Raw genomic sequence first — 18,551 nt, 5'->3', positions numbered from 1 at the left:
AGAATAGCACTAATTAAATAATTTCATACATCATAGAATGACCGTGGTGGAATGACAGATAATTCAAAGAATAGATAACACTAAGTAATAATAACTCTCTGACAATGCTTTAGGACTGTAAGTTTCCCAAAGAGCACTGGAGAAAATCAACTAAGGCAGAGTATATCTTTTACCCAAGCACCTTTACTCCTAGATATAAACTCAACATAAATCCATATTTATGTTCACTGTGTATAGAGAGGTTCACAGGATCAATATTTATAATAGAAAAAATAGAAATAAACTTTCCATCAATAATCAAACTGATGGTTGTTTTTAAATACCAGATTGAAATAGTATACAATGATAAAATAAAATATACAATTATGCTCACAAATTAACAGAGCAAAAGGGGTCAAAAAGAGTTCCTCTATATCTAATTCAAATTCAGTCCAAGTGAATCCACACTGTGAGCGGGGAGATCCTTGGTTCTCCTGTGGAAATGGACAGCGGTTTCAAGGCTTGGTGGGGGTGGGAGGTAGTGGTCTTACACTGCTGCTCTTCCTGATCACCAGCATCCCAGATGTCTTTAGTTTGTGAAGATTCGCTCAGTTTTACACTGGCGACTTGGGTCCATCCTTCTACACGTGCCTTCTCAATAAGTGATTTAAAAATTGAAACTAAGCTACAAGTCAAACTATTGTGATGTGACAAAAATGTAGCTGCCTTGCAGTTGCTGAACTAGAAAATTCTCCTTTAGTTGTTATTTAAAAATGGAGACACAGACATCTCTTCTGTCTCCTTATTGGACTGAGTTAAGAAATCAAGTGTGGCAATTGAGCCAAGAGAAAGAAACCTTGTAAACTATAAGAATGTACACTTGGAAGGATTCCAGGGGAACAAAAACAAGTTTGGTTCTCATTCTAGTTTTTAAATGATTTTGCACTTTTAATGAGTTTCCCTGTGCAAATGATAGTCATTTAAGTGTTTCAGATCAAGTTTTATAAAAGCAGGTTTGTCAATTATATAACGGCCTTTAATGTGCCCAGATTGTTGCTTTTGTTTCAGAAAACAGGAAATTGCATGATAGCTTGCAAATGGCACATTTAATTTCCCAGGCGAAGGTCTACATGCAGTGCGGGAACTCGCATTTAATAGCATCAAATGATACATAATTTGATTCATTCAACCACATTTTTAGAAATTAAACACTGAGTGTCAGTATCTTTCTATCCTCCATGACTCAGATGTCAAAAGAAACCCGGTCCTTTTGCCATAGCTGCTAATCTGTAACACTTGGTTGTTTCCATTCAGCATTTCAATCCAGCGCTCAGCATCTGGAAACAGTTGAAAAGGTCAGGTCGCCACTCCCTTCTTCGATGGAGTAAAGTTTCAAAAACCTTAATGAGCTTCCTTGTTGTGCCTGCTAACTTGCTTAGAATCACCTTTAGAAATCAACAGAAAGTTTGCTTGTTAGATTGAGTTGGAAGTACAGAGGAAATTTGCAGAGGAAATTGAGATGCCGGACCTGGAGAATCCTCTTCTCCCATTAATATAGTTTCTTTGTATCACAGTTTTTTTTAATATGATCTCTGTCTGACTTTGGGGGATATATAATTATAATTGAGGGGTTAGGACCAATACTTTGTTTATTAGAAGATGGTTAGCAGTATGCTAGTCAGCCCTGTGCCCTTAAAACAGACACCTATGATAATCAACTCCCTAGAAAAAATGTTTGTCGTGATGCCGTCTCGTAGGTTCTAGCCCGTGACTAGATCATCTGTGACCACCTAAACTCAGTTGCCTTCAGCTAGAATCAAATATCAACTTGGAGGAAGAAAGGAAGTGAAACAGTGTAAATTTTCCTTCTAAGGTAGACCATTAGAGAACTGCTGGCAATTTTGGCTTCAGGACTTTTTTGAGACGTCTGTACCTTCATTAAACAACTTCTAGACTTTCTTGGAAAGAGCCTGAATGAAAAGCATCTTTCACAGAGTGTGCAGCTAGCTAGTTGGGCTTGCTGTCACGTTGGCGTGAGAGTTGCTATCTGCTGTATGCATCATTAGAACATGCCTGCAAGAAGGATTTTGAATTTTGAAAGAAGCAGAGAAGGCAGTAAAAGTTAACATGAGAATGGTGCTAATCCCTCAGGAGAATGAAGGTCATGTTCAGATACGCTTCTGAAGGGACTGTGTGATGTTTCTGTATCTCCATGTGCCTTGGACATCCTCATACTGCTCTGCTCATACAAGTGCAAAAACATTAAACTACAATTATGAGCTACTGAATTTCATTGACTTTTTCCTGGCCACAGATTCTTGTTAAGCTCATGAACAGGAACTGAAGGGAGGTGCCAGGGAAATAGTTTCACTGAGAACACCCCAAATCACTGATAGATGAGAACTACTTATTAATAATTCTACTCTCTTGTGACTTGTTCAGCAGAAGGTAGTCAGTAATGAGCTATGAATTCCTGGCCCTTCATTGGGATATGTGTGTGTGTGTGTGTGTGTGTGTGTGTGTGTGTGTGTGTGCTCTATGCCAGCTTTCAGAGTCCTCAGCATTCTGCAATTCCAGCTGCCTGCAGCCCTACTTGGCTGCTTCTCCTTCATTGTTTCAATTCCCTCCTCCGTTACCACCAGCTTTCCCACAAACCACTGCCAAAGAAACCACTTTCATTTGAATTCTATTTGTTTCTGAAGAAAACCAAAGCAAAGAGGTCTAGTAGTATATGCTGTTTTTTTGTCATGTAAGATTCTAGAAAGGTAACCTTAGAAGAATGGGAACCACAGGGAGTCAAGTTCAAGTTGTATGATGGGGAAGAATGCCTTCTCCAGCTACACACAAGAAGACTGAGTCTTTTCTTTATCATAAGCATGCAAAGAGTGGTAAACCTTTTCAAAGGGCAAACAGCATAGCACATCCTGATGGCATTTTATTAGCCCATTTTTTTGTTATTGATTCATATTGGCAAAAATTTTCCATGGCAATTCAAATCTGTATGGAGTATATAATTTACTGGTATAAGGTTTAATTACAAAACAAAACAATTACAATATTCTATAATAGTCTGAAACTTGAGTGGTACCAAATAAGTTATCCTAGAGAAGAAAACACACTGGTTTTCAGTTTTAAACAAAATCTTCATCATATTGTCAACTAGTAAAATACAATGCCTTCTACTGTAATGCTTGAATCTATGTATATTTGCCTCAATACACAAGCAAGAACAGTTTTACATAATGGACCGAGCTATCAATTGCTAAGGATTGCAGAGAAAAACAAAGGTTTTAAGGGTCAGCAAGCAGAGAGAAAGGGTATGTTGGTCAATATCACATTCAAACACTTGCTTATATAATTATTTTGAAATCAAGTAAAAATTCTGACAAAAGATACGGTATTTGCAGCCTTTTATAGAATCAAGAGAACTTATGAAACCTTCACATTCTTTTGCAGCCCTTTATGGTTTGCTGATAAAAAATTATATTCATTTTTATTATTTATCACAAAATCATTTTAAGAAGAGGTTTTTTAAATTGTAAAAATGATTGAAATATAAAGAAAAATCCTTTTTAAAAAGGATACAATAAATTTGAAGGAGAGATTAATTTTTAAAAATGCAATAATTATAGCAACATCACAGAAAGAGAATGATGAAAAGGAACTCATTAAAACATGACAGGAAAATTAAATATACACTGTTCCTATATGCTGTACATGTAGCCTGATGCACTGATACCTGAATTCACAACCTGTCTCATCGTAATGTGGGTCTCACCCATGTAACTAGCTTTGGCCACAGATACCGTGACAACTTCATGCAACGTCTTTAAAAGGGGCTTGTGCTTTTGTCTTACGCAGTCTCTTATTGTCAGCTCTAGGTCCTGAGACTGGATTTTAAGACCACCAGGAGCAGAGCTGAGTGGTCTTATTTAAGGCTTTTCTAGAATTCCTGGCCTCTAGCAACCCACCAACTCAAGAGGAGTTGCTTGAAAAAATCCAGGAGTTAGTGGGAGCCTTCCTAGGAGCAGAATCACCCAACAGACCAATAGACTAGGAAGTTAATAAAAGTTGCGGAAAGGCTTCAAATGGTATAGCAATGAGATCACAAATTCTTTAGCCTTGGGATAAATGTGAAGCATGCGGTCATGGTCATTCAGGTCATCCTGACCTACCAGAGTGTGTGTCTGTGAACTCTGTGATGCTATAAGATAATAAAGAACTTCCATGTGGAAATCTTTTCCTGTTTGTTACATTTCTACCCTGGAACGTGGAGCATAAGCAACCAAGGATGTCCTGTGCTGTTCCTGCTGACCAATGCTGCAATACTAAGTGTTTTGTTGTAGGTCATCCTTCTTCTTCTATTTTATTAATCTATAAACTTCAAGAGCCTTTGGACCCATTTTGGAAGCACTTTTTCTAGACAATGAGAATTATTGTTTTCTTCCTGATGACATTTCTCATTTTTGTGTGAATAAACTCTTTGTTCTTAGACTTGGTATCATGGCTTAACTTGCCTGTTATGCTGACAGTGATTGATTTAAAACAGAAGAGTTTTGACTTCGTGAAAATATGGAAAAAAACACCTCCTTGGTAAACGAGACAGTATCACGAACCTGTACTTCTTATTGGCCGTGCCCAGTGACATATAGCTGTTATCCCAGTTATTTGAGAGGCTGAGGCAGGAGCATCACTTGAACACAGGAGTTAAGAGTATAGCATGGGATACATAGCAGGATCCTGTCTCAATAATTAAATACTAAGTAAAATAACATTAAGAATAAATTATAGTAGAGAAAGACATTTTCCTTCTGGCCAGATCACCTACAGAAGGGTCACTGGTCAGCAGTTTACATCAAATTCTAGTAGGATTAAATTGCAACCTAGAATAGGCCAGGTTACATATGACATTAACCAAGCATCAGACTTTTATTAGCAAGTATTCTTAAGATATACTAATGATGTTCATTTACAAAGAATATTAGATATACTATGTTCTTAGTATATTTAAGCATAATTTTATGAACCAATAAATGTGAATAAACATAAGAAAACTTAAGAAAAAACTGCTATGCATTTCATACCAATTTAAAATTTTAAATTGATTTCAAAGTGCATATAAACGAGATTTATCTCAATTTTTCATATATTAGAATCACATGAAAGAGTTTATAAAAATCTAAATGTCTAGGTGATATCCTGACTAGATATCCACAATTATGCGAGTATGACACAGACATAAGAAAAACTTAAAAATTTTCAGCTAATGGCAATATGCTGACAAGAATGGGAACGAAAAGCTTAAGCTGAGAGCTTTACACCGTGGATCTGCTGAGAGGAAGGAGAGAGGGTAACACTGGTCCAGAATCTGAGCTTCTGAAACCTCAAAACCCTGTCCCTACGACACACTTCCTCCAATGAGGCCACACCTTCTCCAACAAGGCCACACCTCCAATAATGCTACTCCCTATAAGTCTCTGGTAGTCATTTTTATTCAACCCATCACACAAAGTTTAAGTGGCATTTGAGATACAGAAATAATTAATATGTGAAAAAGTCACATAGTTGCTCTGGGTTGCTTTGTTTGTTTTGCTTCTGGGGGATTTTGTTTTTCATCTTTCTGAGATGGGGATTCTGCTATGTAGTCAAGTTTTGACTTCAAGTCTGGATCCTTTTATCTCAGCCTCCCAAGAGGTGGGATTATAGGACGTGTCGCCAAGCCTGGTTTCATCTTGTTAAAATACTCTTTCCGTCATGTTTATTTGTCAATGGGATAAAATCTTAACAGAATAGAGAAAGACTGAATTCATAATTAATAATTACTACCATGTTTGTTGGCCCTTTTGTTAAATTTTAATCATTTCAAGATCAAATACTCTCACATGAAGAAAATCTACAGTGCCTTTGTATGCTAAGTAAAAAAGACAACATTCTACTGTAATTTGGACCTGGATAATGTATTATTGTAATCCAGGTAGTAATGATTGATTAAAATAAAGGGAGGTTGCATGGAAAAATGATGCGTTAATAGCTAGCACATTGTCTAACATTGTGCTGACATTCTAATGTTCAAAATCTTTGAACAACTCTGGCTTAGGACATATATCTCTGTCATCTATCTGTCTGTCTGTCTCTCCATCTTCTATATAATTGAATATATATTATTTATATATGTATATTATTTCACAGCTTCTATTATCACCACTAATATTTATTGAATGAAAATTTTCATCTAAGGTTTGAGGTCATTCCCATCAATTGTATTACAATTCTTCCATTTCTTGGATAAATTTCCCAGATTATTTTCCAGTTACCGTGGTAAGCTCACAAAATGAAGATATTCACAAATTATCAAAATGAAACATCCTGAAGATTTAAAGATGACTAAAATGCTATATATTTCCCCTTAACCATTTGTTTTTGTTAGTTCTGGTGTCGGAGTACTTCATATACTGGAGCTGGTCACAGGATTAAAACAGGACTGATCATGCTCCACATGGCAATAGCTTCCAATTCCTCATCCACTTAGCAGTCCAAACCAAAAATTTTGCTATGGTATTCTTTATGTACTTTTGTTACAAATTTCTACTATGCCAGGAGAATTATTATTTTATACTTTAATTTCAGTTCTCCTTTAAATAAAATAACCAAGACAACAAGAGAAGCTAAGAAAGTGTTAGCCTTCAATGAACTGTACTTTCGAAATTCCTAACCTTCCAGAGTCCTGTCATCTGAGAAATCAAGAATCAGTGGAATGAGAATGTTGTTATCTAGTAGTTACTAACCTCAAATGAAACCTATTTAAAAGTTCTGTCATACCTTATTGGCTCTTACCAAACTAAAATGGAAAGTTAGGAACCATGGTGACATCACCATGAGGAAGGAAAGCCTCTGGCATTAACTAGCTGATGAAGTATAATTGGCCAAATCATTCATTTCCTCTTAAGGTACATGTCACATTCTTCTAAATTATAGTCAGGAATCTATTTCTTGGACGATTTAATAAATTCCCTCAAGATAGAGGCATTGCCTAGAATAACATATTGTGATATTTGTAGAATAAATGGAATATTTTAACCACTTTTGCATACTCCCCTTAGCTATTGGACTCTCCAGAAAGAAATCAATAAAAAACGCTAATTCAGACTGAATGCTGCAGCATGCAGCCACTCTGGGAGGTTTGGGATTTTGTCAGAAGTAAGCTCCTAGGTTTCTCCCATCCTGGAAGCAAATAGAATGAACAGAACCAGAACAGAAATGGGGATAAAATATACAGAAGTGGTCTTATATATCTGCCTTTGTAAGTTTGGTGTTTTAGCATATACCTCATATCTATTCCTAATTAGATTCTATTTAGGACATTCATTTATAAACAACTAAAACATATACACTTGTTACCTTTTCTATGTTGTAGTGACGAACATCAATTTTTTCCTTTTACTCCATAAATCTGGTTTTTACATTATTACCTAGAAGTCTGAGAAAAGTGCTGTCACAGTGCAAATATCAACTTCCCTCTTTTATTTTGCCTTTGGTGTTCACTCACAGCTGATAGTATTTGCCCTTTATCTATTTTCAGTTTCTATTATGTACTGAAACTTTTTTCATACTTGAATCGGATATTTTAAGAGGTAGTAAGTTAAAGATTATGTTTAGTTTTTCAATTGAGAAGTTACATTATATTCTTCATAAAGTTACAAGATGTATTACCCAGAGTTGTCCCAAGAAACAGAACCAATATGATGATATTTTATATATAAATAAAAATGACATATATAACTCAAAGCACAAAACTTGAAATGAATGTACAAGATTCTATTGGCTCTTGTTAGTGGTCTACGAAACAAGACGCACCCAGTCTATGAAACAGAAAGTTGCTCCTATGAGTTAAACAGAGAAGGTAAGTTTTACAGACATAAGAAATCAAGGAAACAAGGGCCAAGGAACAAATATAGGCTTGGTTGTTTCAAGATTACATTCATCATAACATATATGTGTTAGTTTGAAAGAAAATAGATCCCAAAAGGAGTGGCAATATCAGGAGGTGTGGCCTTGTTGGAGTAGGTGTGATCTTGTTGGAAGAAGTATGCCACTATGAAGGCAGGCTTTGGGGTCTTATATATGCTTAGGTTACATCCTATGTCTCAGTCGACTTCCTCTTGCCTGTATACCAACATATAGCAGCTCCTTCTCCAGCATCATGTCTGTGTGCAGGACACCATGCTCCCGGCCATGATAATAATGGACTAAACTTCTGAAATTATACATGACCCCCTAAGTTAAATGCTTTCCTTTATAAGAGCTGCCATAGTCATGGTGTATCTTCACAGCAATAAAACCCTAACTAAGACAACATGTAACATTACAACACAGTTTTGTTAGTTTACTAGGGTTTGACCATCATTTCCATGCCTGTTTTCCAAAAGATGTGATCTTGCATTTAAAGAACTCTGTCTACTTTTGATTTGGTGATGTGAAACACATTTATGAATGACTCAACTTTTAATGTATTTTTACTTAATTTATATGTATTTGTTGTTGTTACCATGCAGCATATATGTGTGCATGTTAAATAATGTACATATATACACACATACATATACTTAAGTATGATATAGAGCAAGAGGAGAGAGTGAGAGACAGAGGGACGAGAGAGAGAGAGAGAGAGAGAGAGAGAGAGAGAGAGAGAGAGAGAGAGAGAGAGAGAGATTAAGCAGGGTTGGGGTGTCAGCCTGGAGAACCTGGGAAGAGCTGTCTGAGGCAGACTGGTGGCAAAACTATTTTTGCTCAGATTATTTTGTATTGAAATTTTCAGCTGATTGGATGAGACTCACAAACAGTGCAGAGCGCTTTTCTCAGAGCTACAGATGTGCTAATGACATCTCAAACATACCTTAAATGAACCACCTAGAATAAAAACCACAATCTAGAAATTATGCCAAGAAAGTCCACCATAAAACTAATCACTGTTCAGGTAAATATTATGATTCCATATCACAGAAGGACATGGTAAGGCTCAGAGTCATTAATGGGGCACTAGCAGATTTTTTGTTATAGGGTATGTGCATTCTATCTAATGGGTTTTGATTTAGAAATCCTAAGTGTTTTTCATTTATACGTCATTTTTATATTAATGTTTTTTTCAAATACACAGAGACATATTCTTACATAACCAAATTTACACTAGAATAAATATTTAGTGGTCATGGCTGTGTGTTTTATTGGTGTCTTTGTCTACTGATAAACTTTTACCAAAAATGATGATCAGTACCATGTGGAAGATGTCTACCGCGATAAACCTTGTTCTACTTCAAAGCAGTATCGAGCAAAGCTGGGAGACATTCTTTCTCTTAAAAATCTCTGTAATTTCTCTATTCATTCTTTACATTCTTTCTATTAATTTTTAAATCCTATACTAATTATGTATAATAATAGGTATGGCTTTTTCATATACATACATAATGCATTTTGATCATCTTTGCAGCCAAAACCCCATCTTGGATAAATGCTCCCATTGACACACCCTTCCTTCCTTTCTTATCTTCTATTGCATGTCCCTTTCTTTTCTCTTTTCCTTTTTCCTTGTGATTTCTGAAGTTTAGAGTTGTTCACATGAGTATGAGGGACTATTCACTGGAACCTGGTACTGGTGACTATTGCTAAAGGAAAGGTCTCTTTATCTTCTGGCAACCATAACTGCATTTATAACCTAAAGGAGGAGTAAGTCCTGTTGAACCCTTTCCTGCTTTATGGCAGAAGGATGATGGCCCAGTCTTGAGCAGGCCTTAGGGTGATAATCATAGCAACTAACAGTTCAAGAATGTGAGACGGTGTCACACATCAAAGGAAGGGTTCCACAACTCCTTCCTCTTCCTCTTTTATTCCTTTTGGTTTTCTTCACAATGTTCCCTAAGCCCTGTAGAGGATGACAATCGATGTTCTATTTAGGGCTCAGGTTTCAACAGTTATTTTCAGTACTTTGTACAAACGAGTTGCTGCAGTCACTGCTACTCACTGAACAAAATGAGCCCTTTTGACCAAAGCTGACAACAGCCCTTATCTATGGACATAAAGAAAAAATATGTAGAAAGCAACTTGACAGGAACGTCATTACCAGTTAGCAAAATGACAGCTGTAGATATCCCACTAGGGCCCAGGACCTTCTAGCCACAGCTTTCAGTCCAAGTCTATGGTACCAGATGAAGATTTCTTCCTGGGAAGCAAGCCTGAAAAAAAAAAAAAAAAAGATTGGTTATAGCCATAACAGAATTGTCATTATTACACCAGTGAGCTCATCTTCCCTGGGCAGTTAGTAATGTAGCATGCAGGGTACTCAACTAAATAAGACCGTTTATAAGAGTCATCCCATGTGTCCCCCCTCCCCAGCCTATACAGCACCTTCTGATATTGCACAGCTTGATGATTTAGAGCAAAGCAGGTGTGGTTTCTTTAGCAATAGTGTCCCCAGGGAGAAAGTAACAGCAACAGTAATAGTCTGTACTGATTTGTGTGTCGCAGGGACCTCTCTGACTACGGAGTTGGCTCACCCCAAACTCTGTCTTAATATTCTTGAACTCAGACTCCACTACTTCTTTCCTAGAAGGTAGCTAAACATTTCAGACGTTGTGCTTTGAAAGGCCAATCCAGCATTCCTCTTTCGCCCATTTTAAGCACTTCCCATTTATTCACTAAATAGAGTTGCAATCTTGGGAAAAGCATTAAAGATTATTTCCAGAAGAGTTTCAACTACATTTCCAGCTGCCCTCTAAACATCAGTCAGGGTAGCATGCAGGAGCTCAGAATCCTTCAAAGATAATCCCTTGTGGTTATCTTCCCCAACAGGCTAGTTTGTCTTCTTTCTGCCTTCAGCTCTGCCTGTTTCTCCATTTCTCAACTAAGCTTTCATTAGCACTCCAGCCATTCTCCTTCCCTCTGTCACTGAAGAGTGTAATTAATGTTTGCTCTTTCCAATGCAGAATGATCCCTTATTTATGCCTTCCTCCCATCCGTCAAAAGGGAGTTCCAAAATCAAAGGCAAAATGTCTACTCCTCCGGAAGACTGCTCTGTAGTCTGCAACATAGATGCTCAATAAATGTTTGCTATCTGATGTAATGAATGAACTAGGGAAGGAAACCGCAGTTTCTGGGGCAAGGACACGGAGGTCTCATGGTGACTACCTAGTCCTGGAGTTGCTCTTCAGTCTTCAAACCCTGCCGTCCAGAATCCCCGCCCACTCCTCACGGGCCTTGGGAAAGGGAGGGCTCTGCGCATGCCCCGTATCCAGGGCAGCCTCCGGGAGCGCCTCCCGGCCCCTCCTGGCGCTCGGGCGTGCGTTCGTTCACGGTCCCGGGGAGCGTGCCCTGCGTGCGGGTGCCCGCCTAGCCCGCCGGGCTCCGGATCCTTGAGTGCCCCGGCCGGGCCTGCGGAGTGGGCACCTGGTGGAAGCCGCGAGCGGCGATAGAGTCCGAAGCCACGCAGACCGCGGACGGTGAGTGCGGGCGAGTGGCGGCGGCTGCGCGCGTGCGCGGCGTGGGCCCAGGCTGGGGCTCGCGCCCGGAGGCGGGAGTGGCCGAGCTGGGGGCGCGGGTGGTGGCGGGCTCGGGGTGCAAGCTCCCGGGGCTATGGGTGGGGTGCAGGGACAATGGCCAAGACCGGGGCGGCCGAGGCGACTTCACAGAGGGCGGGGCGAGCCGGGCCGCGACCGAGCAGACGCCGTGGGCCAAACGACCTCGTTGGGGGCGGAGGTCCGGGACAGGGTGGCGGCCACCTGCACAGTGCAGGGCGGAGTCCGATCTGAGTCGACCGAGAGCACCGAGGGGCCCGCGCAAACTTCCCCCAAGAAACTTATTGGGGCGTGGCCGACGAGTCCCGGGCTTGGGATTCTGGGGACCCGCGCCTTGCCTTTTCGCCCTGGTCCCCGCAGGTGCGTCCTGGAGTGGTCCTGTTGCTGGTGCTGTAGGTCCTCCCAAGTTCCGAGTGCTTTGCAGGGCCCATTCGCCCTAACATAGATGTTGAAGTTTGCTGGCTTGATTGTTTGCTGTCTTAGGAAGCAAAGATTCTTACTGCCTTTATCTCAAAGAAAGTATTGTTAGGAAGTGCTGCCTAGTCTGTGTGTCAAGCTGTCTATTGTCCCATGTGCTGGTGCAGAAGGCTAACTAGTTCTTTATATTTATATTTTTTAAGAAGGCCAATGGATATAATTAGGCTTTTTCTTTTTGAAATACTCCCGCCACCTCTAAATCCTGCCCTAGGATAGTTCCCAAACTTGTCTGTGCGGCAGATTGGCTGGCAAGTTTTAAAACTAACCGTGCTCCCATTGCAGCTTGGACTAATTCATACACGAGGCATTTATTTGTAAAAAATCCTCTTGCAATTCTGAGAATAGTAGAGTTCAGAGACACTGGTCGAATAAGAGAAAGTCAAGACTAGTTTTAAAAAGTAGTAGCATTCGGTTTGTAATTGCTGGGCTGAAAACTCTAGTTTATTCTTCCTTGTCCGGAACGCACAACTGTATTTTGTTTCCCACCAGCAAGGGAGAAAAGTTTCCCTAATGGTCAAACTTGAGCTAGAATATTTGACTGTGGTGTTTAGAAATCCTGTTGGAACTACTGGTGCATCCGTTTGGTCCCTTGTTACAGCTGCGTGGTTATCTCATTTTAATCATTCTTCCCAGCCCTACGCCTGAGCCCGATGTTTAATGTAACTCAGTCTCTGGGAAATTATCCCTTAGGCTTCTGGTGTTGACTCTAAAGGGTTACCGTCGGTTCCCATAGCAATGGGTCCTCCAGGGGAAGTGGGCGGGACTTCATACTATTGGGTCTAAAAGGGATTTCTCTGAAGTTTTTGGTTCATAGACCTCAGTGAGGGAAAGGAGGAGGTTTTCTCTTCTAGGCTTCCTTTCTAGGATAATTACAGATTGGCATGAAAGGATACTTCTCAGGGCTACGTTTTCCTTGCTGAGTCCACTAGTCCTTATGCATTTCCCAAATACTCACCTCATCTGTCCACACTTTGATTTGTTTAGCAAAGTTCCATGTTCCTGATACCCTTCCTTCCACACACACAAAGTTGAGAATTGTGAACGGTGTTTTTTTAAAGCACTAAGACATTTTTATGTTCAGCAGTTTATAAACCTGAAATATCCTACAGCCATGCAAAACAAAAAGGAAACGAGAAAAAAAAAAAGAAATAGAAGTCAACATTTTGTGAGAAAAAAAAATGGCGCTGTCAGCGTTTGAAGTTGTTTGATTCCTAGGTGTTTCCCCCAGAGGAGCTTCAGAATCTCAAACCACTTATGTAATGTTATCCTTTAAAAATGACAGAGGGAGAGGCACAGAACTCCTTCCTTCTCCAGCGTTCAGAGTCAATGAAAAACCACTTGTGATAACAGCAGGACAGACATACGTTGCTTGTGCATTTCAGACTTGGTGTCTTGAAATCCTTGGAGCTTCTTTGTATGTAATGAGTGTAGTGGCCCCCCTGTGTGTCACTGGGGTTGTGTTGATTCTGAACATGTCTTGGGCATCCTCCTCTCTTTTGTTTCTGTGTGCGTGCTAATTCACTTTCTGTTAACTTGCCATCAACCAAATTCTGCAAATTTGCCGCTCAGCTGTGAGAGGGACTGGTGATGAGACTGTGTAATCTGGACCCGGGAACCTCATGGTGCTGAAGTAGGATTTGTTTTTAAACCATCACATCCTTTTCCACCACACACTGAAGAACTACTACCCTATTCCAGTAGTCCAGTAAAAGATCCTTGAGCACGGGTATTCATGTGCTGTCATTGATAGATGCTTTTGAAAAGTTAGTTGCTACCATAGCTGAGAATTTCTGTTGCTTCCAGGGCTTCTTAAGCATCTTAAAGCAAACAGCATTTACCTTTATTTCCGACTTTTGGAGATACTGCAACAAATATAAGGAAAGTAAGATCGGAGTCACCTTCCCCTGGCAGTCATCGGATATTAACTGCTTTCCCTTCCAGTTGGCTGTCCTGCAGAGACAAGGTTGACATGTGAACGTTTCTGTTTGTCTGTGGAAATGGTCTCACTGTGTAGCCCAGGCTTGCCTGGAACACATTGTGTATTCCAAGCATCCTCTTGCCTCAGCTTCTTGAGTACTGGGATTATAGGCATGTGCCATCATTCCAGGCTTAAGCACTTTTAAATAAAACTTTTTATTTAGTTTTAATATATCAAATGTCTCCTCTTATTTGAAAATAAAATTTTTATGATGGATATGCCCATTTGCTTGAGTTTTATTTATTTTGAGTTTTTGTTTGTTTTTAAATACTAAATTCCATTTTCAGCTTTGAGAATATGCTGTTAGGTTCTCAGGTTGCAAAGCCTAGATTGTCCTTGCTAGGTGGCCTTAATTACTTAGTGTTTAAATCTCCTTTCATGGGATAAGGAATGAACCAGACAGAAGAAGGCCAGCAGAATGGCAGAGAATATGCGCTCGGGGCAGTCCTAAGAAACAGGCCCAGCCCAAATCAATACCCTGTGTGCAAGTCTTGGCGTCTGTGATTTCCTTTGGCTAGATTTACAGCCCAAGAAGCAGGTGAAGTCTTTTATGGTTCCTGAAGCTTGTTAGCTTGTTTTTGTGCTGACCTGTTCCTTCCTTACCCACTCTGTAGTCAGGTGTTCCAGCACTCCAGTGTTTGTTCCTCCCTGGTTTTCTGTAAAGATTCACTTAGTTTTAATATTGAAATTAGTAATTTATTGCTTTGGGAGTTGTCTACACTAGTTCCATTCCTGCTTTTAAATGGTGATTTTTTTTTTAAAAAAAGTGAGTTATAGACATGTTTTATTTAAAAAATATTGTGAGACTGTTTCATATATATATATAGTTTTTAAATTATTTTGGTTTTGGGTTTTTTGAGGCAGAATTGCATATAGATGTTAAGAACGGGTTTTACGAGGAGAGATGTTCAAAAGTCCTATTTGGAAGTGTAAATGTGGGCTTCTCTCAGAAGGGTCACTTCATTACTCATGGTAATTTATGTTACGGTGTTTTCCTGATAACAAAATACTTCCATTAAAAATATATTTAACCCATTTTACTACTTATAATGTACTGCACATTATTATCACAATTTTATGTTTCCATGTTTTTTGCCCTTTATGTTTTTTCCTTATAAACAGTTATGTTTCACATGTCCAGGGGTGACATAAATCTTCAAAAACGTTGAAGGTTTGAATATTAGCCTTTCCTCATCTACACACCAATCCCAAATGTTAATTGCCAAAGTCTTTGATTTCGAATACGTAGAAATATGGTAGATCAAATCACATGATTCAAGAAATCTTTCCATTTATCTGTTCTTTCAGATAAAGATGCTAGATTTAAATTAATCTGTACAAAGTTTTAAATGTCTCCCGAACTTGTAATATAAGTGGCCTCCTCTGCCAGTCCGCAGTCCCCTAGTCTGTCTCCTGTGTGGTAAATGAATGATGACGAGGACGTGCCTGCTCCTAGGTGTGGCTGAGGAGAAGGTTTATTGTCCATCAGAGGGAGAGCACAGACAGAGGCATCTAGAAGGGAGGGAGGGAGGGAGGGAGGGAGGGAGGGAGGGAGGGAGGGAGGGAGGGAGGGAGGGAGGGAGGGAGGGAGGGGAGGGACCAGGAAAGCACATGGGAACCCCCTGTGGCCAAAATGGCCAAGGTAATACAGGGATCAGAGGTGGGGGAAGCCTAGTCACTGGGCTGGAGAGGTTTGGAGTGGGGGCAGGGCGAGAAGTAAGAGGAGTTGCCACCATACTGAGTGATACTTGTCCCAGAGACCTAGCAGTAACCAGTGTGTACTGTTGGCTTTGTCCTGTGGATTCACTGACTCTGCTTTTTGGGGTTTTCTCCTTGGACTGCCTGGAGTGGTCTTTCAGTGTTCTCCCCTGGGGGCGGGTCCAGGATTCATGCAGGAATTTGCCTGGCTTTCCTCATCCTCTTTGTGCAGTTACTTAAGCTTACATTTTTAATTTACTTGTCTAACAAGAGCATTGCTACAGTCTTGTGGGGTTCTGGAACTGTCAGCGTCAGACAGTGAGAAGGTGCAGAGGGCATCTAGGGGTTCGGGGTTTCTTCTCAGCCTTGTCCTCTTTGTGAATCACAGTGCTTCCTGATGTTCCTCACTGCAGGGTCCTCTCAGGTTGGCTCAGACGGTTGCCCAACTCCATGTGCCCCCCCTCCCCCCCGTGTTGATTTCCTTTTGGTCTCTGGTGCAGCCATTTTAGGTCTGTGGATCTCTGTGCCTTGTAGAAAGATCTCTCTGCTGTTACTTCAGTGGAATACGTGGAAAGGCTGTGATTGGATATTAAAGACTGTGAACATGCATCTTTAGAACTAGAAGACTGCGCATTTGGCAAGCTACTGTCTTGCCAAATACTGTCTTGAAGGGTGGTCAGTGTTCCTGTAGGGTGAGAGGAAATGTTCTTCAAACCTCCCGCCTGGCTCAGTAGCTCACTTTCTTCATCAAGGCCCTAATTTCTTCGGCTGGGGTTCTTCCTAGGGATTTATGTTTTTGTTGCTTTTGTTCTTTGTTTATCAAATTAACTTGCCTATCTGAGGGATGGTGCTTTTGTGTATTTGTTTTATGACTGCCTCTTACTCTTAGAACAATGCAGCTCACTGTCTTTGGTTTCCCACTTACATAAGCATTTGCAGATAATGACACTTATATTTACTTCCTTGTAGTAATTGCATTTTATATTTTGACTTTATGGCAAGTTGCACTGGAGTTAGCATTCGCAATCATGTAAAATGCTTCTGAAGCACTGTCAATAACAGTCTTACTGTATGAACTTGTGCTTTATTTTGGTAGACAAAAGAGGAGTACAATTTTGGTTTGTCATGGTCCATGTCAGGACAAGGAAAATTTATCCCTTCAAATATTTTAGAGGATGATATTTGAATGTTAGCAAATGGCCATTAGCATCTGTCACTTGTCATTGGCCTTTCTTAAAGTAGCTAAGTGATTTGAGTCTTGTTAATAGTTTGAATCAAGTTTGTCTCTGGGGGTAATTCTTTAGAAAATTATATTCACCAGAATACTGATATATAACATATTCAATCTCAATCATGTTTTCATTGATGTGGGATATGAGTCAGTCACTGGGGGTTATTTGCTAGAAAGTGTTCTGGGTTACTAAATTTTCACCTTATCTGTTGACAGCTTTTGAAATAATTGGCTATCTCTTCTTGAGTCACTTCCGCATTTGATTCTTGTTGATTCTCCACATCTTCATTTCCTCTTATACCTTTGGTCTTTTGGTTTTCTCATTCAGATATTTTAATGTATGCTAGTTTTTTACTAACTTTGGAGTGAGTCAAGGCTCACTTCCTACCGACCTCAATGCAAATACTTGCAATACTTTAAGACATTACAGTACACTTCTGTGCAATTTCCAAATGTGTGCTGTTACCTGCTCAGGCAGCCCCACATACTTTTTTTTCTTAATTGCCTTAAATAAGACAGTCTTAGCGAGTCCAACCTTGAAACATCTTTCTCTGTAAACCTGGTCTGTCTGCATCCCACTTCCTTTCTGGGTCTGTTCATTCTAAAACCATTGATGTTATCTTGAGTTTTCTTTCCTACTCTATTCTGGTGTATCTACTGCTACTGTCTTCAAGAATATGTTCTGCCTTCAGCCAAGACCAGAATGTAGCTCCTTTTCTCACCTCTCTTGTCAGCATCTTTTTCTCTTTCCTGTCAACTCTTTTTTTAATTTAATTTTATTTAACTAGCACTTTTTTATTTATTTTATATACTGATCACAGTTTTCCCTCCCTCCTCTCCTCCTGTCCCTTCCACCTCCCATGTGCCCCCCTCCCCATCCACACCTACTCCATCTTCGTTCAGAAGGGACAAGCCTCCTATGGGCTTGACTATAGCATGGCACATCAAGTTGAGGTAGGACCAACCTCCTTCTGCATCAGGACTGGCCGAGGTAATCCAGCATGAGTGACGGTTTCCCAGAAGCCAGCTAAGTGCCAGGGGATCTCACTGTTAGGAGCCTTATGAACAGACCAAGCTACCCAGCTGTCACACACGTGCAGAGGGCTCTTCTGGTACTATTGCCGTGGCCTTCCAAGGTTAAACCTAGTCCGCTTTCGTTGACTTGTCTTTATCAACATAACTCCCAGAATGATTTCTTTTGCCCTCTCCTGTCCTTACTCCTCTACCTTTCCTCTTTAGTCCTGAAGGTTGTACCCGGGGCTTGGCACATGCTAGGAAACTGCTCTGCCACTGATCCACATCCTCCACCCCAAAGTGATCTTCTGCAAATTTAGTCAACCAGGCTTAAAAACCTCCAGAGCCCTGTTGTCACATAGGCCAGATTCTTTGTGATTGACATTGCTCCCACAATTCGGTTCCCAGTAACTCTGACCCGTTCTCCTCATACTCTCCACTCCAGCTGTCCATCCTTCTTTGCTGACCCTTGAACACAGTAGGCACATTCCCATGCTAAGTCTGTGTGCAGTGCTTTCTCTCTGCCTGTAACATGACACACGGCCTCATCCGGTTGCCCGGAGAAGAAGGTGTTGCTGTCCTTGCTTTTGTCATTGTAGTCACTACGTTA

The 18,551-nt window shown here is 40.3% G+C and overlaps 1 protein-coding gene across 1 annotated transcript in view; it reads left to right on the top strand.

The window, feature by feature from the left end:
• The first annotated feature begins 11,302 nt into the window (after positions 1 to 11,302).
• Btbd3 (BTB domain containing 3) overlaps positions 11,303 to 18,551 on the top strand; it is a 30,118-nt gene continuing 22,869 nt past the window's right edge. The window contains exon 1 of the mRNA XM_038330137.1: positions 11,303 to 11,468. The gene's annotated coding sequence lies outside the window, so the exon portion shown is untranslated. The remainder of the gene's footprint in view (positions 11,469 to 18,551) is intronic.

Source organism: Arvicola amphibius, chromosome 5 (assembly GCF_903992535.2).
Source record: "Arvicola amphibius chromosome 5, mArvAmp1.2, whole genome shotgun sequence".
Taxonomy (NCBI): Eukaryota; Metazoa; Chordata; class Mammalia; order Rodentia; family Cricetidae; genus Arvicola; species Arvicola amphibius.
The sequence above is the reverse complement of the archived record's forward strand: the minus strand, read 5'-3'. Positions and strand labels throughout refer to the sequence as shown.